Source organism: Sesamum indicum, linkage group LG5 (genome assembly GCF_000512975.1).
Source record: "Sesamum indicum cultivar Zhongzhi No. 13 linkage group LG5, S_indicum_v1.0, whole genome shotgun sequence".
NCBI lineage: Eukaryota > Viridiplantae > Streptophyta > Magnoliopsida > Lamiales > Pedaliaceae > Sesamum > Sesamum indicum.
In genome coordinates this window covers 4851951-4864880 of record NC_026149.1, presented here as the reverse complement: position 1 = coordinate 4864880, position 12930 = coordinate 4851951, and positions in this window count along the sequence as shown.

Below are 12930 nucleotides of genomic sequence, written 5' to 3'. Positions count from 1 at the left end.
CCTATGTAGATAATTCAGAAAGAATGATGGTGATTCCTTCATCCTCAATCTTCTAAGAATAGAACCTCAAGTACAAATAGGGAAAAATGTGATTTTACCATATGTAATATACTATTTGTGCATACTACCCTTCTATTAACCCCTACAAAATGCCAAGGTTATTAAAAATGGTAGAAAAGACCAAACAAATTCTACCACGGACAAAGATGATGAACTTGAGACAAAAGCTCAATAAAACTTCACTCCCACCCATACAAAAAGAGAAAGAAAGAAAATTGGAAGAGCAGCAGATGAATCAGGATACAACTTTTCTGCGGCACAAAGGGCAAGAATTATGGATGGAGAGCCAGTGCGATATGCACTTCTCATGGAAGACATGGCCGCAGTCGACTTGCTTCCCCGCCCCGCTAAACCCCTCCATACAAACACTACATTCCCCACCACAGCCCACAACCACCGTAGGCATTTCGTCGACCAGGCGGCGTGTTGATTCGTCATCCGCCTGCCGCTTACTCACCTTCGCCGTTGAGTCTTCCGGCATCGTCAGGGCCAAGTCCAGATCGAACATTTCATCCATAGCCATCTGTGAGGACAACATGCCGTGTGTATATAATTGATGTGTATAGTGGGGAAGAGAAGTTTAAGAAAGCAGAGAGTATATGTATAAAGAAGTGGAAGGAATATCGTTGCCTCTCATGGATTTGATACTTGAATTTATAGGAGTTTGGTGGCGGGCGAGGGTGCTGACGCTCATGTTTGCGTAACAAAGTCAGAACCGTAGACCAGAATGAAAAGCACTGAGGTGAAGAATAATCCTTAATAATGTCGTTAAAAATGCAATAAATATAATACTTTATTTTAGAAGAAATTACAATCACGTACCTCAAGATTGACATAATTATTATTATCTCTTTATTATTTAAAAAATTATAAATATTTCTGTTGTTTGATGAAATTTCGTAATTTTTGAATGGAGTATGAAACTGTTAACTTTAATCTTACTCTAATTTTTTTTTAAAATAAAAATAAAAATTTGTAAAAAAATATCAGACCTGATGGACAAAATTATAGAAAAATATCCACTTAGTCCGTTAAAAAATTAAAAAATTATTTAAATAAGTAAACTTATAGTTCTTAGTCAATAAGGGTATTTTGGTTAGTTCACTACAAAAAATGGATGAAAACCTAATGGAGACCAACAAATTGAGTTAATTACTAGACAATTGTTAAAATCAAAGAATATTAATAATTTTTCAAACAATGAGAGAATATTCATAATTATGCCAAATTTTAGAGGAAGTCGTTGTAATTTAACCTTTATTTTATTATTTGTATGCATCACAAAAGTTTAAGCTTATTTATTTTGATTAATTTATTTTCATCAATCCAAGATGGGAAAAATGCAATTTTGATCCCTTAATATTTTGGGATAGTGCCAAATTAAACTTTATAACAAAAAAGTTCCTAACTTATAAACCATACAATTTTGGTCCAACAAATTCTAATTTTGCTAGAAAGTTTAATTATAGAGCATGAGACAAATTTCGTCCAAGTTAAGATTTTTTTCTACTAAAATTTCTATTTTTCATAAATTACATCTTTTATTATGAATTTGGAGTTGATCTCAATTGAAATTATCACTACCCTTATATCAGTGGATCAAAATTACATATTTTTTATTTACGATCAAAACAAGTTTAGCGCTTAAAAAGAAAATGTGACGGATACGATGGTAATTATATAATATGAACAAGGGTAAAATAATTATTACTGTAATATGACAGAATCTGTCTCTTTACATAATTGAAGAGCACTCTTTTAGTTCTTAATACTTTTGTCTGTAAAATTTTGTGGTTTTACAATTATTTTATTAATTTTCATTTTCCTCTCTTCCAACGCTCACTCTTTTTCATCTAATTTCTAATAACTTTCTTCAAGTTTTAAATATTTTATGTAATCAATTAATATATATTTTTAAAATAATAATTAAAATTTAGATTTTAAAATCATGTAAACCGGCCATGTATGCTAATTATTAGGATTAATTACACTTAAACCCCCTCTAAAAATGTAAAATTGAATATTTTTTCCAAAAAAATTCAAAATTACATCTACACCTCTTCTGAAAATTCATCGTTTATACCTAATCCCCTTTTTTATGATTAGAAAGAAAAATGCTGATATTTGTAAAAAAGTTACATAAAAAATTTAAAATTTTAACATTAGATACTTCCTCAAATATAAATTTTCATCACCTTATAAAGAAATAATCTATATTTAACGTGTGTATAAGCACACGGTTCCCGCGAACATATAAGAAGAATTTTGGTGTGAGATGATGAGAATAAAAAAATATTAAAAGAGTAAATTATAATAATTAAATATGGAGACATAAGGTAAGAGAGAAATGTGGGGTAGTGGGTAGTTTAGAAAAAAAAATTATAAAATTATTAAAAAAATATTGGAATTACTAATCTGATCAAATATTTTTAAAGAGAAGAAATGAATTGAAGGGTAAATTAAGATAATCTAAAGTTAGTACGATCAAATGATTTTCTTTTATAATAGTATATATATATATATATATATATGTTGGGTGGGGTGGGTACGAATGCATGCTTGAATTGAATGAGTTCCAATTGATACAGTAACTTTTATGCATATTTTAACATTATTAGATACAATGAATAGTTCGTAGTTGTAATTGTGAAGGCTTGCAATTGAATCTATCAAAAAAGTACGTAATTGTGGAAGTTTGAATTGAACGACATTGAAGAAAGGTGGTATGCGATTTTAAACCGATGTGGGTGGGGTTGTCAATATATTAGGGCGTAAAAGCACATTCCATACACCCTGTTGTTTAATTTAAATTTTTATCGTATTTATTTAGTTAAATATAAAGAATAAAAGATAAAATGAATAATTTATCAAAACCATGCATTACTATCTTTTAATTTTAAATTATGTAAATAAAAAATACTATGTCATAAAATAATAAATATATTAAAAATTTACCAATAAAATGTACCAAAAAGACGTCTATTCCTAACAGCCAAACCACAAAAATCGAATGACGTTCAGCATTTTGTATATATGTCCATGACACGCCAGCAATTAACAATAACTCAACATGACATGTCGGGGGATGGTATGTAATATGAGAATGCCCAAAACGAGAAAGAAAAAATATCACTTTTTAAAAAACGTGTGATTTTAAAACAAGAAATCTAGTTTTTAGTAAAAGTTGGGAAACAAATGATTTTATAAATACAAATTTGTTTCAGAATAAAATAAAAATATTATGTTTCATAATAATTCTCAAATTTGTTGAAATTTTATGGATAACTGCTGCAAACAATCAGCAAATAGGTGCAAGAAAAAAGGCTCTAACTTCAACCATTTCTGTACTGTTGAAATGAGGGCATTTTGGTCCATAAAGCTTTTTTAAACAGCTACAATTACGATTGGAAACGTCAGGAGTCTTTTTGGTATACTTTATATATACTTTAAGGATGTGTTGACGATTTTGGTGATATTTCACCCTAAACTGTATTAATTAATAAATATTTTAGTAATTAAAAAATTATTTATTTTAAAATCCTTACACTCGATAAATAATTCGGACAACGACATGATGTTTGATATATTTATACAAATCATCATTATCTTTTACATAATTACAGAAATCACAGTTAGCAGTAAAAAAAATGAGAATAATTTATAAATATTATTGATATTTTTGGGGTATATGTATAATTTTCGAAAAGTGGGGTACAATGTTGATTTATTAGCTTTTCTAACACGTGGCTGTCAATTTTTACCAAAAAGCGCACTCAAAATCCTAACTGGGTTCAGAGAAAATTCCTTCCATGCACAAAAAGCTTTCATAGTTGAAGGGATAATGGTGCGCCAATACTTCTAACACTACAAGACAAACTAATTAAATTTATCATTAATTAAGTTTATTTTTTAAAAATTATTTTAGTGATTCATACGTTATCATTTTTAAAGTTCATATTTTGATTTATTTTAATTAATATGATATCTTTAATTTTTTTTAAATCAATGAAATAATTTGAAAAAATTAATTCCAAACAATTATATATCAAGAAAATATTTTAGCATAAGGGACTAAATTAATGAAAAATAAATCTCACAAGCAAGCAGACCCGCATGATCTTGAGATAGATCTAGGTCACATAATTCGCGCATTTACATTTTACACTGCCAGCGATATCGTTCTGGTGGGTTGAGTTATTGAGGTGGAACAATATTTTTTGCCGCACCTCACATTTAATATCGAGTTTTAAACAAGACATCAGACTATACTATTTTAACTATTCATGTTAATCCTTCAATGTAAACGTGGCCTCAAGGGATAATAGCGACCAGAAACCAGAACTAAGATTTATTTGTTCCAACTCTATTTGACTTAGAATTTGATAATTAGGAGAAGTTGAGAGTATTATGAATTTTCAAATAATGCTACTCGTATTTGTATTTCTTGTCCCTTTCTTTCACAATCACAATAATTGCAGCACCAATTAAGAGGGCTCCACTTCTAAAGTCAAGGTTTATTATTTCCATTTATTTTTAAACTTTCAACTTAAAAATAAATTAAAGAAAAAAAATTTAAAATTATATATTTTTTATTTTTCTTAATTTCAAAAATGAGATTGGCTTTCAAATTTAACGATAACGTGTATCTGCATATACAATCAATTATAAAAATATAAATTCAAACGCTGCAAGTATTTTTCTTAAAAATAATTATATCAAAATTAATTATTATGCAACCATCGAATCAAACTGTGACTAAATTTATGACTAGCAATCCATTAATTATGGTAGCCGCCCCCCACGAGAAGAAAAGGAGATAGGCTAAAAAGGGTCCATCACAAGTGAGTGATGATGATTGAGGTTTTCATACTTTGATTATCAAGTGGGATTACATTTACATGTTGCTCAGCTTTACCCAAATTCCAACGATCTCTAATGCTGATTGAAAGCTCAGTCAGACTCAGATACACACCTCAAAAGTTACCATTTGGTTTCAACTATGAACATCATCATTTTGTTATCTTATGAATTATTTAATTTCACATCTATATATTTTTTAATATTAGTCAACTGGATAAGGCAGCTAAGGACGAATTGTAGATGTCATGTGAATATGACTTTGCATTTAAGTGAAATGAAAAAGAATACTATTTTTTTTTTTTTTTGGGTATTATAGTCACGAGCATGCGACACATTTAATCCTTCATCTTTAATAATTATATATATATAGCCCTGTAGATTAGACGATTCTTCACACATATAATTATAATTTTGATTTATTTGATCCAGGGCCTTACACAATTGGTTCAAGACATTACACGTTTGATTTTGACACTGATACATTTAGTTCTGAATTAACAAATTTGACCCTCCCTAAATTTTTCGGCAAAAATGTCTGGTTGGAAGTGATGGGTGACATGATAGGTATGATGTTTGCATGTTTATTAAGTAAGGGAAAGCACCTCTTTGACGTCTTTTTTTTTTTTATTTTTTAATTTTTCATCTAATATCCCACCCCATTATCTTTTGATAGTTATTTCTTTTTAATTTTATCTCCCTTTTGTTACCATTTTTTTTATAAGTTTAATTTTAATTTATTTATCTGTATATACTTTATTAAAAAATAAAATTTTATAAATATTTTATTTTAAATGATATTTATAACGTACATTCATAGGATGCGCCACAAATCACTAGTTTTTTATTAAGTGCGAGGGGTGAAAGTAACCTCGTTTGGTTGTAAAAATATATATTGACTAAAATACCCTCAATAATACTGCCGATCTCTCTGAATTTTTCTATCAATAGTATTTTATTCATATAAATTTTAAAAAATTATTTAAGAAATTATCGGTTCTAATTCGTTCTTTACTTTACTTTTGCTTTTCTTTTATATATATAATTAAATAAATATAATAAAGATTTAAAATTGTTGACACGCATTGAATGTGCTACCATATATGAGTTTTAATAGTATTGAGGTGTGTTAGTCAACTAAATATGACAAGTGGGGACGAACCGTAGATGTCATATGAACATGACTTGGCCTATTTTTCCAGTTCTATAGTTGTCATTTATTTATAAAAAGTTATGTATATATATATATATTTATGTATATATCACGAATTTATTATAATAATAATATATCGTCATCTGTAACTTTCTTTCAATTTCTGTTGTAGATATAATTCTGTAGCCTAATTTCACGATTTTTTTAATAATTTTAATTAAAATAATCAAATAATTCTAAGGATTGTGATTCCATTGATCCCCATATTTTGGAAAAACAGTCTAAAAATACAGAATAGGAGAACTACACTTTTCGTTCTTAATTAAACAATACTATTTATATCATATCAATTTCTAAGTTAACAAATTCAAATATCCATCCAAGGATTACATAATTTTTTTTAAATATAGGAGGTATTGATAATTTTTTAAATAATGAGAAGATATTTATAATTATGTTAAATTTCAGGAAACTGGTTGTAATATACCCTAATAATTAGTTAAAACAATTCTACCACGGAACAAAGACGATGAACTTGAGACAAAAGCTCAATAAAACTTCACTCCCACACAAACAAAAAGAGAGAGAAAGAAAATCAGAAGAGCAGCAAATGAATCAGGAAACAACTTTTCTGCGGCACAAAGGGCAAGAATTATGGATGGAGAGCCAGTGCGATATGCAGTTCTCATGGAAGACATGGCCGCAGTGGACTTGCTTCCCCACCCCACCAAACCCCTCCATACAAACACTACATTGCCCACCACAGCCCACAACCACCGTAGGCATTTCGTCGACCAGGTGGCGTGTTGATTCAGCATCCGGCTGCCGCTTACTCACCTCCGCCGTTGAGTCTTCCGGCATCGTCAGGGCCAAGTCCAGGTCGAACAATTCATCCATAACCATCTGTGAGGACAACATGCCGTGCGTATTGTATTGTGTATATAATTGATGTGTATAATGTGGAAGAGAGAAGTTGAAGAAAAGCAGAGAGTGTGTATAGAAAAAGGGGAACGAGCACCGTGCCTCTCATCTGTTTGGTACTTGGATTTATATATAGGGTTAGGTGGCGGGCGGAGGTGCTGACTTTCTTGTTTCCATGACAAAGTCAGAAACTGCAGACCGGAGTGAAAGAATTGCCAGGGAAAAGCTTATAGAGGCCAAGAATAATCATATAAATATAAGACTTGATGTTGTAATTTTGGGCCTCCGACATACGCTCTATATAATAAATAATTTTTTATATTTTATAAATTAATAAATTAAATATTTTTTTAATAAAACTTAACTTAAGATAATATCAATACAATAATTTGTGTGGTAAGGTAATTATAATTAATTTTTAATTTTTTTAATCTAATTAAGGATATAATTGTTTTATTTAAAAGTTGCTGTGACAGCATCATTAAAATCTCTTTTTAAGCATAGAAGGTCTTTCTTTTTTATATTAGTATATATGAAATATATTATAAATAAAAATAAAATTTAAATCAGTAAATTCCATCTCAAAAAAAAAAAACAATGAAAGAAAGAAAATAGAACTTTGAAGTATTATCGATGCAACAAAATAAATGGTATGATGGGTTAAAATAGTGTCAACTTTCTTTTCTGAATATACAATAATTACAATTAATTTTTAAAATAGGGCCCGCAGACCTATTGTACAAAATAGGGTATCAAATTCGTTGCTATAGGTACAAAATCCTATATAGGGAGATGGTATTTTTTATTCTATACAAATTAATTTTTGTAATTTAGTCTTTTATTTTTATAATTTTAAAATTTTAGTTATTATTCGGCTAATTTGATCAAAAAATTGCATACAACTTACATGACCCAATTAACTTTGCAATTTTAATTCTGTAAATTAATTTGTACAAAATAAAAAATACCAATTCTCTTAAGTTATGAAATTAAAATGCAAAATCTTCTTAAGTTACAGAACTAAATTTATAATTTAACTGGATTATATGTAAGACAAATACAAATATCGACTAATTTAACCAAAAAATTATGAAAATCACGAAAATTTTAAGATTAAAGAAGTTATTTGCGAAAATTAATTCATACTATATAAAAAATATCACCTCTCATATATTACAGAATTAAAATTGCATTTATTTAGTTATTTTATGACAGATTTTAGTTAAAGTACAAATCCACCTCATCTTCTTGTAAAAGTCGAAACATGTGCGAAATCCCTAAATTAAAAAAAGGGTACGAAGAAAGCACCTTTAACACTTTGATAGAGAAATATGAAATCCCCTTTGTATGGCTGAAAAGCAATTTAGACTCATATGATATTATAAATGAGTAAATTATTCTTTTATAAAAAAAAATAGTAATTTACTCTATATTTTTTAAAATGAAGTAGTTTATCTTCCTGTCTAAGGAGGTAAATAGCTTAATTTTAAAAAATATAAGTAAGTAAATTGTTGTATTTTAGAAAACAAAAGAAAGTAATTGCTATGTTTTTCTATAGGAGTGTAATTTACTCATTTGCAATATCGCATATGAATTACTTGTATTTTTCTCCCTTTGTCTTGTTGGTTTCTTGAGTCGTGTTTACGATTGATTTTCATATTTTGGCATGTACATGATTTATTTTGATTTCATTTACTAACTATAATGCTGAAATATTCATCCAGCAATTAATTTTATTATATCTCTCATTCCAATATGATCATATAATTTTTACCGTCAAAATACTAACATAATTCAACACGAGGATTAAAGATGAGACTTTTCATATCTTATGGAATCATTAACGAGAATCTCAGTACTAATGAGACGACAAAAAATACAATGATTTCCCATTTTCTGGTTTTCCCATGTGCGCATTGCAAGTACTTTCCTATTCAGTTTGTTTAATGAAAGTTGAGATGTCTGCTACTTTTCTAATTAGTCACCTTAATCTAATATTACTTTAAAATTATCCACTTGTTGTATTGTGGAAGTTGGAATCGAATGTCGATGTTGTAAGAGAAATGGGGAATTTCAGTTCTAATCTAATTTGGTTAAACTTAAATTAATTATAAGATAAATATAATGTATTTATCGAATAATTGATGTACAATTTAAAAAAAATAATTCATTACATTATAATATAATACATTTATTTTATAATTGATTTAATTTAACTAAATGTGATTCGTCAATAATTTTTTGGTAAGAAAAGATGGTAAATATGCGCTTTTAAAGGAATGTGGGGTTTTCAGTTCCACGATTTCTGTGTCTCTCTCTCCGTGTGAGAGTCGTGGTTGGTTGACTTGATTGCACGACTGATGTAGGGCTGGTTCAGTGTTATTTCCTGCACAACGTATCACGTGGCTGCCCAGTCTTTACCAAAAAGTTCACTCAAAACCCTAACGATCATCCACGAAAATTCCTTCCATGATTCAAGGTTTTAACGTTTTATTATAACCGGCAACGTTACGTCAATTCATCTAATGATAGTGATAGATTTTTATTTTATTAAAATTTTGTTTTTCAGTTAACGTGATAACTATATTTATTCCAATTAAATCGTTAATACACTACAAAACAAAAATGATTAAATAATTATGAAAAAATTTTAATGATAAAATTAATTTCAAGTTGATTAGTAAATAAAATTCTTGTTAAATTTATTGTGATTTATGTTATTTCATATATATTTGAAATAAATTGTTGCTAAATCTATTAGCAAGTGAATTTTTTATATTAAATCATTAGATTAACTATGATTTTTAGCAATAATTTTACGTGCTAATTAATTCGACTCTAATTTTTTTTCATTGTTATTGAGTTATTATCTTGTAGTAATATATATATATATATATATATATCACTAATTACTTATTTAAATACAATTGATAATGTATGCAAACGTCCCACATTAAATGCAAACAAGGAGCTTGAGCAGTTTATAAGTCCAAAGGCCTCCTCTCCATAGCGAGGCACCTTTTCAGGACAAACACGTGATACTTATAGAAGACTACAGCGAGTAATACCTTGCGCAATGAGACATCAATCGAGTCGCAAGCCCACATCATTTGACACTGTTTGTGGGAACAAGGTCGTGTGCCCCTCCCACAAGCCCCTTGTCTAAGGGGCTAATGATATAAATAAGCATCCCACGTTGGTTGCAAGAAAGAAACTTGAATGACTTATAAACTTAAAGGCCTCCTAACTCTAGTCGCAAATCACATTTACAATCTTTTTATGATGAATTTATACAATATATAAATGGAAAGGACCTTTTGGTGTCTCTTTTATTTTTGGTATGTTTCCACTATCTACAAAAAATAGTTATTTATTTTTATTTAATATTTTTTTTATTTCTCTTCTAAAATTATTTATTTTTATCATAATTATTTTTATATAATTATCAATTTTTACTGTAATAAATTATTGTATAAAATAAAATTTAACTGTTGTAATTTTTTTATGCACATGTATCAAATGAGCGACATTCAACTAATATATAATTAAGAGAGAAGTTTGTGCAATGTATATGTGCGCGTTGATGTGTGACATTTAAAATGGGATGTTAAGTGTATGGTTCAGAGATCACGATACGAATATTTTATGCATTTTTTATAAATAATTATATTTACTTTTCCTGATTTATAGTTTGCGTACAAATTATTTTTATTTTTTTTATGTAATTATAAAAACTAATGTAAGGATAATGCATACAATGATGTTGATATTTTAGGGGTGCATGCATAATTTTTTAAAAAGTAAGGACGAATTTTGTAATTAAAGCTCACATTTCTTATGGGATTACGTGTAATTTTGAAAAAGACATGAATGATTTATGAAAATAGATCATAAATAAAAAAATATAGATATAATTATTATTGGTGGAACAATACTATGTTTATTTGGTTGGTATCTCCTACTTACAATAAGTTTTGTTTTATTAAGTAAAGGGAAAGTGAAATACTTACTCTGCGTGTGTGCATAATTTTTTAAAAAAATTGTATTATTTATAATATATATATAAAATAGTAATTTAATATTAAATTTATAAATAAATATTGACAAAAAATGATGGATGAATGGGAAAAAAATAGTGGGAGGATAGGAAGTTAGATAAATTTATAAAAAATAAATTAAATCTATACTATATAACATAAACTTTTTTGTCTTAAAATTTTAACAAAGAATCACTAACATTGTCATCAAAATAACACATAAACGGCCAAGAAAAAAATGAACATAATTCCCTACAATTTTGCCGCCTTTTTAAACCTAAAATCCATGAAGCCTTAGATATTACTTTTTTGAAAAAGAAAAATGCGATTTAACCCCATATGTTAAGAGAAATATATAAATACCCCCTATTAAAAAATAATAGTAATTTATCTCTATTTGTCTTTGTAGATAGAGCAAAATACCCTCAATACCCAACAGTTCATTGCACATGCTCGCTCTATGTCTCGAGATGATTTTTAATCAATAAAATATTATTTTATATTATATATATAAATATACCATCTTGTTCTTCTTCCTCCTCATCGTTGCGTGCGGCCGACACTACCACTCCGCTCGTGCCCAATAGTAGATACCATCCCCCTCTCCAGCCTCACCGCCCCTTCTCCTTCGTCCTTAACCCAACGCCGCCCACTCCCCTCCTCCCGACCGGCACCTCCTTCCCCCTTTCTCTGTCTCTCTCTATATATAGATATATTTATATATATGTATATTATTATATAAGTATATATATATATATTCAAATTCAATTATATATATTTTTAGTTATTGTTTGATTAAATTTAAACCGTTAATTCAAATTAGTTTAGTTTAATTTGGACCTTAAGCAGTTGAAATCAAGATTCAATGGTTTTTAAACATAAGGGTATAATATCATTTTAATTTTTAAATTAAAAAATAAAAATAAAATAAAAAGATGCGTGTAATTAACAAACACGTTCGGGGTATTTTGTTCTATTTTTAATAACATAAGACAATAAATTGTTATTTTATTTTTCACAGAGAGTAAATTATTCATTTTCCTTAATACAAAGAGATAAATTGCATTTAACTCATTACTTTTTCACCTTCTCCAAAGGACATTGACTAGCACTACTACGAAACAATCTATAATGTACGTACACTTCGAAAAATTGCTCGATGCAATGTCGAAAATCAACACTAGGACATGCGTCTTCGTGTGTCCAAAAATTAAAAAAAAAAAAAAGAAAAAAAGGACACAACATTGTACACCCGTATTGGTGTGTCCAACACTTTTTGGAAGCGAGTCGAACACGTTTTGGATTTTTTTATAGTTTCAAAAAATTTTGGACTAATTTCTTTTAAAAAAAAAGAATTTTGACTAATAAAAGATAAAAAGAATTAACTCACTCGTCTCAACTAAAAATTTTGAGAAGAAATTACTTAAAATCTGAGAGATGGGCATAATAGTTTAATTAATTTAATATTAAACATTTTTCATTGCGTACTTCTCAAAATAAATTGATTACGTATATTTTTTAAACCACATTTGGTTAAACATATAGATATATGACATGCCTATTTTATATATATTATATAGCTGCGTCAGTGCCGTTTCGTGTTCTAATTTTTTTATATTTTTCGTGTCCCCATATCTGTGTCCATGAATTGTAGGACACAATTCACGGCCATTTCCGGAAAAACCACGCAACGGTAAATCTACAGTTACAAGGAATGCGAGTCTGTAAGTGAAAGACGCTTCTTCTAAGTCTAACCAGCATCAGTATGATTACACCAACTCTGTTTTTGTATCAAACTGAAGCAGAGCGGGAGAAGACTGAGGCGTAGGCTGCTGCTGCTGCTCCATTCCAACACACTTGGATGAGTTAATTGGAAGACTCCATTATGCCTTGCCGCTACAG